The following is a 20,012-nucleotide window of genomic DNA, read 5'->3' as shown; positions in this document are numbered from 1 at the left end:
CAGCTGCTCTGGGCATCTTCCAGAATTAGGGATTTGTCAGTTACTTTCTCTTTATGCTGCCAGTGTGCTTGCCTGCAATTTGGGGGTCACCTCTCTGTTCCTGGCATATCATGTGTTTGTTACATTACTATAGCATAGAAACCAAAGGGCCAGGGTATCAGAGCTTCTTTGCTTGTGTAAGTCTGCTTTGGTTTTTTTCTCTGGATGGGGGTAGAGCAGGTCTGAAGGGAACCATGAGGAAGACATTATTAGATGTAAAAGACTGGAAATTTGAACATGTACTGGTTATTTGATGACACGACAGAATTCTAATTTTCTAAGCTTCAGAATGGATAGTTATGTTTCTATGAAGAGTCCTTATGTTTTAAAAATACAACATGAAACATTTTAGATAAAATTATATATTATCTGTAATTCATTTCCAAATAATATGGGAGTGAGACAGTAGATGTGGGTCCCGATGAAGTGAGATTGGCTGTGAGTTGATTATTGTTGAAGAGTGATTGGTGGGTACACAGGGGTACATTAAATTACTATGCATATTTTTGTATTCATAGTTGATATTTTCCATGATACAATTTATTTTAACTGAAGGAAAAAAAGTGCCTGAGAAGAATGCAAGATCCCTTAATAGTCCTCTCTGGACTATCAACAAATCTTAGGGAAATAGGGTAAGAGTTTGAGAATCTTTTAGAAACATGGCTTTCCACTTTTTTTGCCAGCATTTATGAAAGAGTATTTGATAGTGCCCCCATGCTTTGCCCTGTATCTTCTACCATACTGTTTTTATTATATGGTTCTCAGGCTGAGAACCTGAGACCCGTAGATGTGAAACTCTTCTCCAGACGCCTTAGAGCATGGTTAGGGCTTCATCAGCCCTGCTCCTTGGGTCTTTGACTTGCACATGGCTTCTTAAATCCCATTTTCACTGAGCCAAAATGCCCTGAATTATTTCTTTATGGCCTCCAAACACAGCCCCAGTGGATCCTCTGTGTGGGTCTAGCTCAAGATGTACACATGCATATCTTCAATGTCCACCTATTTTTATTTTCATCTGAGCCTGTATAGCCAGACAATGGCAGGAAGTGTTTCTCTTGGTGACCCACAGTGGCCTTCCTTCCTCCCGGCCCATTGCCGTGGCTGTGGTTGTCTCATTCCCTTCTGTGTGCTAAAATCAGCCCCACTCAGAACCTCCCCAGACTCTGGTCTGTGTCTTTTCCTTGCCTTGTGTGGTTATTTTGACTGCTATAGCAAGAACCCCATTTGTAAGCAGGCTGAGCAGTGTCAAGCATAGATGACCTGGGTGACGGCCCCAGGCACTTGCCTCTCGGTGCCTTGTGTCTAATTCAGAGGCATGAGGTGTTCTGCCTCATTTAGGGCAGCATGTGAGGGTTACACCTTGGAGAGCAGATGTTAGCCTTCGTCTAAGACAGTGGACATCTTGGGCTTTTGATATTGGCATCAAAGCTCCTACAAAGTGCTCTGGGCCCTATTGCAATATAGTCTTCCCTGGACCACTCTAAGCAGAGGTTCTTGAGAGAGAAAGAAGACAAACATGTTATGAGAATAAATCATCATCAAGGACTAAGAGACTGAAAAAGCAAAACAATCTTGAGCAAAGGATGAGGACACCAGTCATCTCTTTCTACACCAGCATCTCTAGTGCCCAAGAACTTCTGGCACATGGTATTACGTTTTATCCTTATTTTTAAGGGAAGGGAGAGGTCAAGCATGAGAAGGACTGATGTGAAACTAAAGAAACCTGAATTCTTGACCCAGCCCTGCCACTAACCAACCTTCTGATATCAGGTATACTTTTATTTCATGTATTTATCAAGCATCCAGTACGTAGCCAAGCATAGTACTGGCGCTTCAGGGACAACACAGATGAATAAGAAATGGGCTCTGATTTTAAAAAGCCCTTGGGGAAGCAGACCCATAAATAAAATCTAAGCCACAAAATATTGTAGGATCTACAGTGTGGGGTGCTTGAGTGTAGGTCCCAGGGGTCTCCAAGAAATGCATGATTGATGGTACCTGGTTTGTGGAGGGAAGGATTGGCATAGGCTCAACTAAGTCTTCCTGTTACCATAACAAAGGCAGACTGCAGTATCTATAAAATCATTCTTCTAGAACTGTAAGTATCTCTGAATGTATGTAATTGGGGAACCACAGCACAGAAATGTTGGGTATTTTTCCACAGTCCTATGAAGATTTTGTGGCAAGGCCAAGGTGGAGACAGAAGTGTTGGGACTCCTGACACAGTGCTCCTTCCCTCAGCACTAATTCAGTCTCGGTGCTGAGTTGCTTTACAAAGTTAATTAATTCAAACACGTCTGCTTATTTTATCCGAAACAGAACTTGAAATATCCACAGTGGTTCTCAGCTTGAACCTAATTTTGAACAAAGAGAAAGAACTGTTCTGCAAACCGTCTCCATTTTTCTCGCAGCACATGATGAGAACTGGGGCTCTTTGCAGAAGTCCCTTATGGTAAAAACAAAACAAAACGTAGTGCTCAGTCCAATAAACTTGCAGTCAACCCTAGCCCAGAAGCAAAATCCCATGCAGAGAATACAATCCCTTGTTCCTCACAAATCTAAAAGGGAAAGAGATTTGTGAGTAGAGCTTTCAGCTGTGCGAATAGACCATTGTTCATTAGGCATCTCATTGTAAATTCTACTTTAAAGCTTGTTTGTTTCCACTGAACCCCTGAATTTTGTATTTGTGTACCTATCTGTAACAAAAAAGAGAGTTCCAAAAGCACAAAGGAAATGTAGAGGATGAGAAAGAGAGAGGGAGAGGGGAAGTGAGGTGGGGGGCGGGAATTGAACTGTGGAGTTCAAATGAACCTGTAGCTAGCGACATCTGCACTTATCTAACTCTGGTTTGGCCATACCCTATAAAAATGCACATGGAAGAGTTTAATGAACCTTGATTCCTTGTCAGATTAGCAAACTTTTCACTATCTGACTGTAATGTTTCCAATGCTTAGATCTCAGAGGCTCAATGTTGAGGGAGACAGAAATCGTATGAAAAAAAGAGCAATTACACAGTGTCTCAGTTGCTCACCCTCTGGGTTCCAAGAACTCAGCTAGAAGCTGAGGCAGATCCATTCACTGTGCTGCCAGATCTCTTCTCCCAGTTTTAGCTGAGCCCATGGCTGTCCTGGTAACTACTTCATTTTCTATCAGCTCTGTAGGTAGGTAAAACCAACGACTAGATTCCGACCAATGAGATGTGACCTACAATGATGTACTTCACTTGTGGATCTCGCCCTTCAAACAACTGGACATACATTCCCCAGATCATTTACCCCTTCCCAGTGTCTGTAAAACAGCAAGAACAAGCATTGCCACTTTGGACCCAGAAATGGAAGCCATTTGTTGAGAATGTCAGTAGTGCCTCCCCATCAGCTCTGAACCATTCACATCTGAGTGGTAAAGTGAGAGAGAAAAAAGTTTCCAACTTAATTAAGCCACAATATCCTAGGATCTCTTTGTTATAGCAGCTTACTTCAACCCAAACTAACTACCCCCATGGTGTGGGGTCAGAGTCTGGCCAAAAGATGCATTCATGCTTCTCTAGTGACATTGACTCACCCTTTCTCTTTGTCATTGACAGTGGGAAAGGCAGAGCTAAGCCAACTTTCAATACCACATGGAGTATTCATTTCTAGATGTCTGTCCTAAGGAATGTTGAAATTAGAAAAAAATCATGGTATTATTTATGAACCTAAAAATTGAACTCAATCAACTTGACCAATAGTGGGATAATTAATTATAATATGGGTTATCTATTTACATTTTATATTATTCCACAGAAGAATTAAAGTGTGCCCATTGGGGGAAAAAATCATGTTTATGGAGAGACAGAGAGAGAGAGAATGTTTGCAGGCACTCCACTGGCTTTATTTAGTTTGCAACCAGATGACTCTTTTATTTAAAAGTCTTTTGGCTTTTGTTGTTTTGATCTCAGCTGGGCATCATTATTTAATGGTGTACATTTGAAACCATGACTCTCAGTTCATTGACAATGTCAGTAAGATGATAGATAAAAATAAGAAGGCTCACTGGGGCTATTGCATGAATACTGATAAAAATGTAGAATCATATTCCCTATAGTTAAATTCCCCACTAAACCATAATAGATTATACTTTTTTGACTTGCTAGTTTTCTAACTATTTAAAAATTATCTTTAGTTCCAGCCTTTAACCACATGATGTTTAGAGTAATCCATCCTGTTGCTTGTCTACTTCTTGCACTGAATAGATTTCTCCTATTTTTTTGAAAATTTCAAACTTTTTAAAAAGCCTTTTATTTTGAAAATTTCAAACCTACCAAGAAGCTGAAATAATATAATGTATACTTTTCACCTAGTCTTATTAATTGTTAAAATCTTACAAAGCTGCTTTATCTCATTCTTTCTATCTTTCTCTGCTGAACCATTTGAAAGTAATTTTCAGGCATCATGTTTAATAAAATGAAAATTATCACAGTGTAACATCAACTGAGAAAAATGGTTACCTATGAAAATGTTAATTATAATCATTTCTGAATGGTAAGACTGGGTGATTTTTCCCCCATGTGTTCCAAAGTTTCTAGAAAAAAGCTTGAAATTTATATTTCACTAAACCAATACTTCTATTTGGAAGTTTGATTAAAATTTGCTACCATTATATTTGTTGCAATTATTTCCATTTTGTGAACATAGATAGTACTATGAATAGTGGCAGAAGTATAATGAATATTATTAAGTCACGAGGATGGTAGTATTTTTACACCAACCAAAACATGACAATTTGTATCTCTTGCATCTAACTAAATAGATACTCCCATTGTCTTTCAAACATGCCTCGATAGGCCCATGGGGGCTCCTGGTGGCCCCTCTTTTTCACCCACCTTCTCTCTATCACTGTCATGACTTAGTTTTGTGTAAGACCAATATTATCTGCAAGGAAGCTATAATTGATTTTGCTCAAGATGAAGTCATGTGCCACATGTTTTTCCCACAATTATAGGAAAGTCTTTCCCTATAAAAGTCTGTTCACTTGGTATTTTGGTGCACGGAGAGTTTCTCTAATAAAATGTTTCCTTAATGCTGACTGCATATCAGAATCACCATCTCAAATATGTAGTGGTCTCATCCCAGACCTACAAAGGCACAGTGTGTGTGTGGGCTGTGTGTATGTGTGTGTGTGTGTGTGTGTGTGTGTGTGTGTGTGTGTGTGAGGGAGTTGTATGTGTTTGTTTTAGAGAGAGACTATTCTTATAAAGCTCCCCATGATGTTGACATACACACAAGTTTGAGAACCACTATCCTAGACACACACTTGTCTTCTCCTTTCAAGACTGAATATCGGAAGGTATTCAATAAAGACTTGCAAAATGAATGAGTAGATGAATGCCAGTTCTCAGGACATCTGAACCTTTCCTAATCACTAATGTTGACTATGCAGAACTACAGAAGTGTTGCTTAAGTCACCTTAAGTCTAAACCTGTAGTTTTTTCACTTCAGTATGCCCAAAAATCGCTTTCAGGGCTTTTAAAAAATATATACATATCCCTGGGCCCATCTGCAGAGGGTCATATTGAGTAGGTTTAGAGTGGGGACCAGGAATCTTCATTTTTATTAGCACCCTAGGATTTTCTCCTGAAACGACATTTTTTGAAAAACACCACATTCAAATCATGGGTAGAAGATGTTGTAGCATAGTTTGAGAGAAGCTCTAGTATCCAATCCAGATAGATCACTGGCATTCAGAGATGTGGTCACATTACTAATTAAAATTTCATCTAAAATTTTATCAAGAGTAAAGAACCTGGGATGCTGGCTCAACTAATGCTCTGACCAGTAGTGTGGATTTCCAGTGACCATTTATGCCTCCATCCCTTACTATCTGGTGCCTGTCCCTGGGGCTGTCTTCAAGTCAGGTGACATCAAAAAGAATGGAGGTCAAATCAGGCAGTTCTAGCCAGAACATTTTAGTGAAATGAAATAAGTACAAAATCACTTTTCTTTTTATAAGGTATATATGGATTCCTGCCCTATCCCCGAAGTAGAATAAAGATAGGAAAATGCTGATGCAATATGGTGTGAGATTATTCTGGGTCAAAATGACTAATGCTGGATCAAAAATCAGAACAGGAAGGAGACAGGAATTTCAAAAATGAGCAACTCTAAAATAATAGGAATGAAAAAAATAAAAGTGTCACAGGTCAAATGTTTAGATCCCACATTGTCGCTCCATTCTGGTTTTCTTTTACACCCCTGCTTGAACATTTTTACAAATTTCTCAGGCAGAATCATAGTCTTGTTTTTTGTTTCTTGGTGTCTACTGGTGTGAAAGACAGAGCTTTTCCATGTTGTGAGAAAACAAGCTGCTGAACCTGATTTCAGGTCTTGTCTGACACCATATCACAGACCACACACAAGGGGCTGTTGGTGTCAGCGCTCTGCAGAAAACTTGTCTTCATGTCCTCAAGTGTTGTGCACAGGGTTATTCTATAGGAGTGGGGAAAAGCCTGACAGCCATCTGCATACCGTAGCAGAACCAAGGACCCCAAGGGCAGCATAGCCACGGCCAAATGTGAGCCCCAAGTGCCCCACATTGGCATGAGGTCCCTTTTAAAAGGTGAGGGAATTTCTTGACAAGGATCAAAGCAGTAACATTTCTAGGAGACATTCACAGTGTTCCATGCTGGCTGAATCTCTCATTATATCTTATGCACTAGACAACTTGTGCCTCAAAGCTGAAGTGACATCACAGAAAACCCTCCCTAACCAACATTGCTGAGACTGGCACCATGATTTGTAACCCAGACAGAAAAAGCCACAGTCTCTTTTCACTGTCTCTTTTGTTTGTTAGCCTGCCTGCCCATCATCCCTCCCACCCCCGGGCCTGCTGGTCACTCTGTAGCAGGCAGCCTGAAGGGGGCTGCCCTCTGTCACTCCCTCTACTTTCCTCTCTTAACAGTGAACCCTTCCTCCCACACACACCACAAAGCCAAAAGAATGGGATTAAAGCTGATGACACACAAGGCAGATGTGTGACCAGCTCAGGTTCTAGGGCCAGACAGCCCTGGATTCCAGTTCCACTGGGTCATTCACCACAGTGTGACCTCAAGCTGGTTATTTCAACCCCCTGAACCTCAGTTTTTTCATCAACTTTGATGTTTAAATGAGGCAACACATTCAAGGCATTTAGCATGGATCTAGCAAGCTCTCCACCCCAATATCTCAGCCAAAGGGAGGCAACTAACAATTGCACAGGTAGCAATGACAATGGAGGCTGAGAAAAGGTTTCATCCTGTGGTCTCTCAGGCTTGCCACAAGAAAAAGAACACAGAAAATTCTTATTACCTGGAGAAGTACATCCATCCACTACTTGGTAAGCAGGAGTCTAGATATTTATAGACCTGGCAGGCCTACAGAACAATTCCCTGATTGATTTGTAGCGCCTTGTTCTCAACAAAACTCTTCCACTGCAACGATGCTTCTCTGAAGAACAAACCGTCATTTGGTTTATGATATTGTCCACTCATTAAAGAGAGCCAAGACCAACCAACAATCCAGGATTCTCTTTCAAGGCTTCGTGAGTCTCCTCTGCCCTCTGGCTGGCTGAGGAGTCACCAATGACATCAGCCAGATGGCTGACACCACACACAACCCCCAGTCTGGTAAAGTTTAAAGGGTCCCTGCTTTCTCCTCCTTGGCTGCAGACGGAAAATTGGAGTCTCTGGGGGTGGGGAGTTTGGGGGAGAATCCAGCCAAGAAAGGGAGTCGGCAGAGAGAGGAGGCAGTAGTGCCAGCTATTCATGTTTCTGCGACTCACCACGCACAGTATGGGCATTGTTTGAAATCACACAGACATTGTCCTATCCAGCCCTCAATCATATTAGCTCCCCAGCCATTTTTCCACATTAATCATTCAAACTGACATGAGTAAATAATACCACATGTGGTCGTGATGACAGTTGTCTCCATAATGTATTCATCTCAAGGTACTCGTGGTTTTTACTAAAATAAAAGTGCAAGTGAATGACTTTAGAAAAATCTGCAGTCAGGATAGCAGCAGCTATCTTTATGAGGAACGGCATAAACACTCAAAAACATGCTGAAGAGCCTGAGGAAAGGCAAGAGTGGCGAACTGCACTCTTAGCACTGGGAGGCCTTATGACTTTGGTGAGACATAGAAACAAACTAGTAACACTCAGTGCCCATTTCACATGCACAAGTACAGAACCACTCCCAACCCACTCTGTCCCTTGCATTTTTTTGCACAGGACTCAAGCAATCTTTGTTGAAATTGACATGATCCTTTGGACAAGCATATCCTGCCTTCCCATCTACCCTTCTTCCTTCCTCAAATACTGAACACTTGGTTTATGCCTAGTTTTGTGCTGGATGCAGGAAATCCCGAGAAGAAAGACATAGTTCTGGCCCTGGCAGAGCTAGAGCATTGTAGGGGCTGGGACAGGAGGGAAGGAGGATGTGCAGACAAACAATGACCATCCAGTGAAACATGTACGTTAGTTTCAAATCCCAGGTGAACATTGTGTAGAAAGAATTGAAAAACTTTAGCCATCCTTATGGGGCATAGTGCCTGTTGATTCAAGCTTGATCAAATAAGGTCAAAATAATTCTTCCCAGTGGATCTTTAGGGGTTTGGTTGAGGAAAAGCTTAGGAAAGTGTTCCCAAACATGACTATGAGAATCACCTGGGAGCACTTTTACAACTTTCTATCCCAGACCTGCTGAATCAACATTGCATCAGAGATATCGGAAATCTGTTTTGTAAGAGTTAGAGAACTTGTCCCAAAGCCAGCCTGCCGAGTAACCACACTGGCTTTACTGAAGCTATCCACTAATCTGTAAGAGTTGACTGAGCTAGGAGTGAGCTGAAGCCCAGCCAAGTTCCCCTGAGTCATTGCCACTGTCATAGGAGAAAACCTTCTGAAGCATTCACACTGTGGTGAGAATTGTTAATGTTTGTTCCCTCAAAGGGCAATGTGGGAAAGAGGGAGAGATCTGCCGTCTGCAGTGATGGACGCGGAGCCCTGGGTCACGTGGGGGTGGGCAAAGGGGATACCACACCTTTAAGGAATCTCAAGGCTGGAAGAGGACATCTAGTCTTTGCCTCCGTGAAATGAGAGTCAACTCAGCAACATGCCTGTTAGATAAGGCTCTGCTCGGACACATCCAGAACCAGGAAACTCACCACCGTCAGGGGAAATCTGTTCCATTGTCTTACAGCTCTTGCTGATTAAAAGAAAAGAAAGAAAACACCTGTGCAACTTCTTGTAACTTCTACCTTGCTTTTCCTGCTGATACTTTGAAGAATATGCCTAATTTTTCCTTCAAATATTTAGAGTCCCTTATTAAATGCCCTCAATCTTCTCTCATGTCAGCCTCTCAGGCCTTTCCACCAACTCTTTTATGACAGGTTTTGAGACCTTTCTCAAGGCTTCTAGATGTTACAATCACAGCATGTAGGTCCCCACCTTTCCTTTTCCCCACAAACCAACACACAAGCTGGGCTTCTGTTGCCCATAACCGGCTTGGAGTTGCAAAGACAAGGACGTCTCTCAGGGCAGCCTGAGCAGTGGTCTCTGAAGAGGTGAATAAACTGGGGTCCCATCCTCCATCCTCAGCATCGTGGGAACACTGGGGGAGGAGGCTGAAGTTTTTGGCTTCCCGTCATTATAATTATAGCAAATACAGGGCATAGATCTCCTCCTCTCTGAAGAAGGGCTGTAGGCCTCTCTTACAAGAGTCCCAAAGGGATCAGACCTTGTCTCTAAGTCTTGGATTCTGGCCTTTCAGCAAAGAAAAAGAAACTGAATAAAGAAGTCCAGTGACTGCTTTCCCACCCAAGGCTCTGCAGAATCATTAATGTTTTGGGCTAGCAAAGCTCTGGGTCTGCATACAGCCCATTCCTGGGTGGCCTCTGCAGCTTGCAAAGGTGTTCGCCTTTGTCTTGGGACAGGATAGTGACTGGGAGGTGCAGGTCTACAGTCACACCATAAGTGAGCCAAGCCCATATTCCTGGCACTGATAGTTACCAGAGGCTTGGAAGGATGGAGTAGGGTGGTGGGAGGGTGACAGGCAGGTGATGAGATACTGGTTAGTGGGTACTAATGTACAGTTAAATAGAAGTAATAAGTTCTCATGTTTGATGGTAGAGTAGGGTGACTATAGTTAACAGCAATAGATTATATATTTCAAAATAACTAGAAGTGAGGACTTAAAATGTTCTCAACACATTGAAATGATAAATGCTCAAGGTGATGGATATCCTAAATGCCCTGACTTGATAATTACATACTCTATGCATATAACAAAATATCACATGTAGCCCGAAAATATGTAAAAATATTATGTATCAATAAAAAAGAAAAAAAAATGGAATAGGATCAACCCCTGTCACTTTGCTCCTTGACACTGAAACTTCTGGGTTGAGAACAGAGGGACTTCCTGTCCAGAGGGTTGGGTATCAGAATTGCCTGGGGAGATGCTGAAAATATTCTTCCCTTGAGGGAAAAGGGAGTGGGTTTGCACAGAGATGCTCTCTGCTCTCTATGTGTTATTGTAGTTGGGGGCAGGTGGAAGCTGCCATATCTCCCAGCCGATCTTTCCTTGTTGAGAACCACTGGTTCAGAGGGTACAGTGAGCCACGTCTACACTCAGGTGTCTCTCCTGTATGTCAAGGCACACAATAAAAGCATCATTGTCACCACAGCTAGAATAATTTGCAGTGGGGCCTCCGTAACCCCTGGAAGCAAAGAGGTGAAGGCTGATGGGACTATCTCTCTGGACAATGTGAGCCTTTTCTGGACATTTTCATTATCCTCTGGGTCACCTTCATTCCTACACTGGGAACATGGCTGCCAAAATGTCGTAGGTGTCTGATTCCACAGCTCCTCTGCCAGAGGAGGACTCAGGTTTTCTCTCCAACAACAGCTAGATCTAAGGCTTCCCCAAACTCATTCCCTTGACTTGGGGTCTCATAAGTGCCTTCTTATCCCAAGCAGAGAAGCATGAGCTGAAGTTGAAGGGTGACAGAGACTTTTGCTCTATGACAAATACTGGGAGCCACCTGCCCTGTGTCCATTCCTCATTAACAAAATTCCAGTTTTTGTTTAGTGTTGTAGCAAGGGGTTGCCATGCCACAAGGTTCTGATTAATGAGATATAAGTTGAGAGTTTCTGGGAAAGTTTTTGCTTTCCTAATAGAAATGCTGCCATTTCCTATTTTGCATTGCATTTCTTCCCCCTGCTTTGGAAAGATCATGTGTTGTCTGGTGGGGCAGCAGCCATTTTGCAGTCATGAGGCAAAAACTTACTTAAGTATGATGAAATGAAAAAATTGAAAAAAAGAAATTGAAAAAACAACAACAACAAAAAAAAAACCAGGCCTCTGATGGCATCGTTGTAGAGCCCTAGACTGCCTAATCTGAAACTTCTAGTTGTGTTAGGTTTCTGTTCTCTGTTTAAACTACTGTAGTCAAGGGCCCATGGTGGCTCATGCTTGTAATCCCAGCAGTTTGGGAGGTCGAGGCTGGAGGACTGCTTGAGGCCAGGATTTGAAATCAATATGGGTAACAGTGAGATTACATCTCTACATAAAAGTTAGCCAGGTGTGGTGGTGCATGCCTGTAGCCCCAGCAACTTTGGAGGCTGAGGTGGGGGCAGGAATCACAGGAGCCTAGGGAATCAAGGCTGCAATGAGCTATGATTGCACTCTAGCTTAGGTAACAGAGCGAGATACTGTCTCTAGAAAAAGAAAAAATAAAAACTGTGGTTGGGATTTTATTTTTATTTGGTCATTTCAGTCATTCATCTGTTAAAAATTGTTTATTGAGTACTTACTTTGTGCTAGGCACTGTCCTGAACAAAATGTAAGCTTCCTACTCTCATAGAGCTTATATTTTTATAGGGAAGAAAAATAAAACAATAAGTCAAATATACAATGTATCAGATAATCCTAAATGCTAATAAGAAATAAAGCAGAAAACAGTTATAGAAAGTATATGCGGAAGAGTGAGAGTGGAGAGCAGGTTACTATTTTAGGCCATGTGGTCAGAAAAGGCTTCATTGAGAAAGTAACATTTGAATCCAGACCGAAAGGAGCTGAGGGAGCCAGCCTTGCAGGTGTCTCGGGGAAGAAGAACGTTCCAAGAAAGAGAACAGCAACTGCAAAGGCCCCGAGGCAACAGGTTACTTTGTGTGTTTAAGGAACAGTGAAGAGGCCAGAAAAGAGTTAAAAAAGAGAGGCCAGGGGTGGGGGAGGGGATTAAGGTGAGGCACAGAGAAAACAAGGGGTGACAGTGTGGAGAATCTTGCAGATCATCGAAAGGATTTTTGCTTCTAAAGTGGGGAAGCCCTTGGAGAGTTTGAATAGAGGAGTGACTTGATCTGATACACACTTTAGCAGGATCTCTCTCAGTACCCTGTTGAGAATAAACTTAAGGGGAGTGGGAAAGTCGGGGGCAGAGTGAGGAGATCCATTTGGAGGCTATTGAACCAATCGATGGAGAAAGGATGGCAGCTTGGATGGAGCGGGGCAGTGGAGAGGAGTAGTGGGATTCTCAGTTTGAAATCAAGGTAAAGTCCAAGACTGTGCTGATGAAGTGAACATGGAGGGTGTGACAGAGGAGCCCAGGAGGGCTCCCAAGGCCTTCGCTGGAGCTAGTAGAAGAGGGAACTGCCATTGACTGAATCAGAGAGAACTAGGAAAGGAGCAGGCTTGAAGGGATTAGGCAATCAGCACCATCCTAACTGGGTGTGCACAGACAGATGGGCCTACAGGACGTGTCTTGGCCTCCCTGGACCCGAGTTTCTTCTCTGTCTCCTTCCCAGTGCAACCTCCTCTTCCATGTTCCTGTCTCTAGTGTTGATGAGCAATGCTGCAACTCCTGCAAGTGCTGAAATCAATACTCTGTTCTGTCCCTTATGTTTAACTTAATAAGGCCAGAAAATGGGCCAAATGAACCTTTTAGAAATGTTTTGAATTAAAAGAGTGGGAAAGCTTCTGTTTGTTCAAGATTTCCCAATGAGCTCATGTTTCATAAATTTTAAAAAATCAGTACAAGGACTCCCTGGTTTTTCATGGGAGAGAGCTGGCCCCTGAGGAGCGGTCAGCCACAAGCTGGGCGTTGATGATGACCCTTTCATGTGCACTGCCCGTCACAGTTATTGAACATCCTGTTGTGCTTTCATTTGTTACTATTTGATTTTCAACTAAATCTCATACATTTCCTCTCGTTTGTGAATAAGGAAACTGAGGCTTGAAATGTTCAGGCAATCACAGTCTATCTGATTAGAAATCAACAGGGGCAGAATTTTAATTCTAATATTTGGACTCCAAATGTGCTTTCTTATTTTCTATTATATGTTCTACCCCATGCAACGTGAATTAGCTGGGATTTATGAAGCAGCAATGAGACTTTAAGAGGGAAAATTATGCAACTCTTTGTGTAGCGGGGGTGCCTTTTCTTGGGTCAGTTGTGCCTCAAGGCCACAGTTTCCCTATGACCCAGCTAGCAATTATGACTCACTTGTTTCAAAGGAATGTGGATTGATTTGAGATTTTGAAAAGATAGATTAAAAATTTGACCTAAAGCATCTCCTTCATAAAGGGGCCACTGTGCTATATACTAGGAAGATTCACCAAACTCTTGGTGAAGAATTGTGGCTTAAAGCCCTCTTCTTCATCTGCTGGGTCTCCTTCCACTTCCATTTGACTAACACAGAACAAATCCTCCCTTCTCTCCTTCTGCCCTCCTTAAAGCAGTGGGATACAGTGGAACTTATCCTAGATCATCTTTGAAGGACTTTCAGTTTTCTTGTTAATTTTGGCCCTAACCCCAAACACCTTAATAGCACTTCTTTTGTCTCTTCTCACAGTCTCTTCACAAAAAATAGAAGGCAGAGAGGAAGAAGTTGGCAAAGTGTGAAAAGGAAAGGCAAGAAGATTCTCACCTTTGTCCCCACCTAATCCTATAAGATCACCCCCTTCCACAGATTGCCTGGTTTACTCTTTCTTTTTCATAATTCCCAGAGATCTTTGGTCTGACCTTTTGGTCAAAGTCCGTATGTAGCCTCAGGAAGCATCCTGCCCTATGGGTGCTTATAAACCCATGGGTGTATTGGAAATGATGAGAAGCTGGGAGATACGAGCTTTTCACCAAGGGTATGACTGTGCCCAGAGCCTGCCAGGCAGTTTTTGTCAAGGGAGTTTTATTCAAAATGTACTACAAATATTTCAAAAACAATGAGGGATAGAAATAACAAAAGGCAGATGTTGGCTTGTTTTGTGAGAAACGGAATTAGAAAATGAGATGTTCATGAACCCTGCAAATGTAATTTGATACAGAAATATTAAATGTTGGTTTTCAGCCCTCTTGCTGCCCAAGAAACTCCTTGGAATTGGGTTAGGAGCCATGCAATACAATATATTGCACCATTCAATCCATTTCAGGACACTAGAGAGAGTGAATTAACATTTCTCCAAATTTGCTCCAAAATAGTCACAACTGCGTGAACCCCAGGCAACAGGAACCATGTTGAAGGTGATGTCAGTGTAACCATTGTTTTGGATGTTATCTTAAGGTGGATCACTCCTGTAGGAAAAGTTCCCGGCTTCCTTTTTACTCTCTCTAATATTTTCCCTCTGGGCAGGGTAATGTGGTGGTGTGTATGCTGGACATGGGGTCAGAAAACATAGGGGGCTCCTTCCTGACAGCTGTGGACCTGGAGCCTTTGTGGGCAATGTTTCTGGGCCTCTCGTGTCTTTATTTGTAAAATATGGGAAATGATCACTAAAAATTCATCTCCCGCAACTCTATGGCTCTCACTCTTCATTGGCCATTGTATCTATGTTTATTTACCTTGCTCAGATTTTTCTCTCTCCTCTATGAAAAGGAAAGTAAGACAAAGGAAAACAAAAGTAAAACCCTGTAATGATTCAGTTTTGAATTGAGCATCTCCCAGTAAGCACTTGGATTTTCAGAACATTTTTATAAGGAAAACTCAAGATGTCATCATGGTTGTCTTTGTTTGGGTTGCTATAAAGCAGAGGTCCCCAACTCCTGCCACTCACCTCCTGCTGTATGGCCCAGTTCCAAAAAGGCCACAACTGACCAGTCAGTCCGTGGTCTGTTAGGAACAGGGTCACACACAGCAGGAGGTGACCGGTGGGCCAGTGAGCAAAGCTTCATGTGTATTTACAGCTGCTCCCCATTGCTCGCATTACCGCCTGAGCGCCACCTCCTGTCAGATCAGGAGCAGCATTAGATTCTCCTAGGAGCGTGAACCCTATTGTGAACTGCACATGCGAGGGATCTAGGTTGTGTGCTCCTTATGAGGATCTAAAGCCTAATGATCTGTCACTGTCTTTCACCACCCCCGGATGGGACAGTCTAGTTGCAGAAAAACAAGCTCTCCACTTGTTCTACATTATGGTGAGTTGTATAATTATTTAATTATATATGACAATGTAATAATAATAGACATAAAGTGCACAATAAATATAATGTACTTGAATCATCCTGAAACCATTCCTAGGCCCTCACCCACTCTATCTGTAGAAAAATTGTTTTCCAGGAAACCAGTCTCTGGTGCCAAAAAGGTTAGGGACTGCTGCTATAAAGGAATACCTGAAGCTGGGTAGTTTATAAATAAAAGAGGTTTATTTGGCTCACAGTTCTGCAGGTTTTGCAAGAAGCATGGTACCAGCATGTGCTTGGCTTCTGGTGAGGGTCTCAGGCTGCTTCTGCTCAAGGCTGAAGGCAGAGTAGAGTTGGCACGTGCAGAGATCACACGGAGACAGAGAAGGCAACATGAAGCCAGTTGGGCTGGAGTGGTGTGGGGAGGAGAGGTACCAGGCTCTTTTTAACCGCCATCTCTTATGGGAACTAACAGAGCAAGAACTCACTCACCACCTCAAGGAACCCAAGCTATTCATAAATGATTTGTCCTTAGGAGCCAAACATCTTCCATTAGGCCCCACCTCTAACAATGGGGATCCAATTTCAACATGAGATTTGAAAGAGGTAAACAAACCAAACCCAAACTAGCTATGGTGTTTTCCATCCAGTGAGATAGTTAAAATATATATACATACACATGCGTGCGCGCGCGCGCACACACACACACACACACACATATATATATTTACTGCCAAGTTGTACATTACAGATATATATAGTTTTGCTAGGATTATAACTGTAAAATTAAATGAACTGGTACCAAATTTACATCTTCTCTTGATTGTCAGCAAAGGAACATCACAACTTCCCTCAATATTTTGAAATCTGCTGCATCATATTCAGTTCCTCTAGCAACTAACATTTCCAGGCACTGCCTTCCTCTGCCACTGACTGGACAATCCTAGGGGGCCACTTTCCTCTGTTAAAATTGGAAATGATCTGCAATTGGCAAGAACACTGGGACAGGTGGGCACTGCATCGCTTTACTTCATCTTTACCCCAAGGGAAAATGGAAAAATTCGTGAGACATGTTATGTTATTTACTTGCTTAAGAACTTCCCTTCTGCCGTTCTCTCCATCTGGTTTATGTTTTCCTTCTGAATTGGTGCTTTCACAGCACAAGACTGCCTTTGTTGAGAGGCAGCAACAGGTGTGTTGTGAGAGAGAAAGCTCAAGAGAGAATGGAAGAAAATGTACATCTGTGCGTGAGAACATGCAGGGCAGAGTGTGAGTCCTGTGTGTGCAGGTGTCTGTGTAGTCTATGGCTCGAAAACCCAGTGTACTTGGTGAATTCCTCAGGAGAATATATTCACAGCATATTTAAGAGCCCTTGGCAGAGAAATCTATGCACCATCTGTGAGTGCATCTCCTCCATAAAGACTGCAAAGTCACCTTTGATTCCTGAGATAGACAAGGCAAGTGCATTTCAGCAAAGGAGTTCTGAGGGAATGTGAGCTCCACAGATGACACTGGCTCAGCCATGTTCACCTTGTCTGGCTTGTCTTCTTAAATTTTGCATTAGACAAAGTGTGGCCTTCAGATCAGGCAGACTGCATTAGAAATTCTGCCTGGTATTCCTTAGTGTGGGGACCTTGGGTAATTTACTAAATTTCCCCAAGTTCTTGATCTCCTTATCCATAAGTGTCAGCTAACAATGCCCAACTCACAGGGTGATGGAGAGAGTTCATTTGTAGAGCTGCCTTGCTTGGAATCTAGTGTGCAGTAAGCACTGGGTAAATCTTAGTTCCTGTCCCATAAATGCAATTCTCATTTAATTAAACAGATTAAACAGATATTAAAAAATTATTTCCATACATTCAGATAAATAATTGAAAAGGTTTAAGTTGCCTTCTAATTTGCCAACAGAGGTTTCCACTTCGTGTCCTTTGGTATGAGGAACTCGCTTAAGATGTTGCAGCTGCACGTGTTAGCTGTGAGCTTGCCATCTCGGCAGAACATGGGAAGGACAGTGCACTGCTTTTAAGACACAGCGGCTCTCTTCCTGCCCTGCTTTCAGCAGGTCCTGACCTCCAAGCTGTTCTTACAGGACTGGTGTTGGAGCTGTGTCCAGCCTTCCAAGTCTATCTGAACTGATTCTCATTGTTTCTGGTGGCACATGGGACGGACTGCTACCCAGGATGTGCTCCATGGCAGTGAGACCACACACATAAGCATCTTTGGGGGAAATGTAAAACCAAGACCCTTTGTTTCATCAGACCCACAGAGCAATTAGCTCAACTGGACTCTGGTGGGAAAGGAAGACTTGCTCTGCTTTTCAAGGGCCATTGCAGTATGGTGGAAAGAGACTTGGCTCAGGAGTTAGAGGCAAGTTCAAATGCCATAAACTCCTGAGTCTCTGTTCCCATTTTTCTATATGTTTATACCCAAAATATAAAGTCACTGTGATCATTTTTCAGGAAATCACACCATGCCTGGCATTGAGTAAACCATCAGTAAATGTCAGTGTCTGTCACAAAGCCCCAAAGTGTGCATGAATGAGAGTTATTCAAAGCACACAGTTTGAAGAATATGCTACTTGGCCTGTCGGCCATGCTTAGTCAACTCCAAAGGAGAAACCACTTTGTGCTGACAACTAGGGGAACAAAGACATTGAAGTGGAAGCAAGCATTCTCTCCACTCTGAGAGACGGCAGTTAACAGCCAGCATTTCCTAATTTAAGATGTCAATCAGCACCCTGGACTTCTTAGTTGTATCTTCATGGGCCGGTTTAGCTGATAATCTGATTTGCTTCCTTTGCATGTGGTCTGTCCCTATTCTGGCATGCTTTCCATTAATTCAGAGTTTTCAAGGCAAATTACTACATTTCTCAGATTTCTTCCAGATAACATTTCATATGCCTTGTAGACTGCAGTCAGAGGCACTACATGAAAGCTAGATTAGAAATCAAGTTACATCATGTCTTAGGTTGGGTTCCTTGGAAACAGATTCTGAGGCAAAGGTTGGCATACAGAAGGTTTATCATAGGCTGCTCTCAGGAACAACACCCAGAAGAAACAGTGGAAGCAGGACTGGGCAGAGGGAAAAGTTGGACTTCAATGTAGTTGCAAGAGAGATCTCAACCAATCCCCACAAGAGCCGGGAAGGCCATTCAGAGTTGTCTCCAACTGAGACAAATGACACCAATATGATATTCCCCACACCTCGTAGTCATTGTATGTGGGCTGCCCCCAGACCAGGACATACTTTGGGCAAGGTGGGCTCTTATCAGTCAAGGGCAATTTTCAGATACAGACACAGCCATCAGAGGTCAACTCTCCTGGCAGTTGGGCAAGTCAGTCCCTGGGTCCTGACGGGTGAATGTGGATGGCACACTGCAGATCCCCAAAGCCCAGTAATAAGCACCCAGTTTCTCAGACCCACTTACACTATTTACCCCATCTGCAGTTTCTCCAGGATTCTGGTTGGTCTCATCGCTTGAGAAAATATATAAAAGAAAGGTTAAGCATATGAACGTTAGCCCCCACTGATATAATGGTCTTAGGCTGCAACTGATACTCATGGTCTCTCTTCTCTACTGCCCATTCTAGATTCCCTTCACTCTTACCCATTACGTCTGCTGTTCTAGGTGGTTCACAGATGGAATGACCAAACCATCATTCTTGAAGGTCTTAATCCTTTGTTAGCAAGTTCTCAGGATGTTGCTACTGTATTTGCTTACATATTGCCAAAATTGCATATAGTCATACTAAAACACACTAGTCCAGTGGATCACCAGTGTATTAGTCTGTTCTTACACCGCTATAAAGAACTGCCTGATACTTACTGATTTATAAAATAAAGAGGTTTAATTGACTCACAGTTCTGCAGAGCTGGGGAGGCCTCAGGAAACTTACAAATATGGAGAAAGGGGAAGCAAACACATCCTTCTTCACATGGTGGCAGGAAGGAAAAGTGTCAAGCAAAGAGGGGAAAGCGCTTTATAAAACCATCAGATCTTGTAATAACTTATCCACTATCACAAGAACAGCATGGGGATAGACACCTTCATGATTCAATTACCTCCTATTGAGTCCCTCCCATGACATGTGGGGATTATAGAAACTACGATTCAAGATGAGATTTCGGTGGGGACACAGCCGAATTTTATCAACCAGTATGCCAGACTTTCAGATTGTTGCATCTTTTGTGTAACATGTCCCTACCTCCTACTGGTGATCAGGGTCAGTTATTCCTACCTGTATAGTGACTCTTTTCCTTTAATGCTGGTATTTTGGCATGATAACCCACACAGCCTAAAGTTGCAGGGAGAGGAAGCACAAATTCCCATGAGAACAGACTTGTTCTCATGCTGCTAATAAAGACATATCCGAGACTGGGTAATTTATAAAGGAAAGAGGTTTAGTTGACTCACAGTTCCACATGCCTGAGAAGACCTCACAATCATGGTGGAAGGCGATTGAGGAGCTAAGTCTTACATGGCAGCAGACAAGAGAGCTTGTGCAGGGAAACTTCCATCTATAAACCCATCAGATCTCATGAGATTTATTCACTACCACGAGAAC

General features: G+C 42.6%; 1 long non-coding RNA gene across 1 annotated transcript in view; it reads right to left on the bottom strand.

The window, feature by feature from the left end:
- Positions 1 to 7,739, bottom strand: part of LOC102134526 (uncharacterized) — a 44,951-nt gene extending 37,212 nt beyond the window's left edge. Inside the window, exon 1 of the long non-coding RNA XR_001486425.4 lies at positions 7,362 to 7,739. This is a non-coding gene — a long non-coding RNA (uncharacterized lncRNA). The remainder of the gene's footprint in view (positions 1 to 7,361) is intronic.
- Positions 7,740 to 20,012: the final 12,273 nt, after the last annotated feature.

The sequence above is a fragment of the Macaca fascicularis genome, chromosome 17, assembly GCF_037993035.2.
Source record: "Macaca fascicularis isolate 582-1 chromosome 17, T2T-MFA8v1.1".
Lineage (NCBI taxonomy): Eukaryota > Metazoa > Chordata > Mammalia > Primates > Cercopithecidae > Macaca > Macaca fascicularis.
Note: the sequence above shows the minus strand (reverse complement) of the source record. Positions and strands in the feature narration are given on the sequence as shown.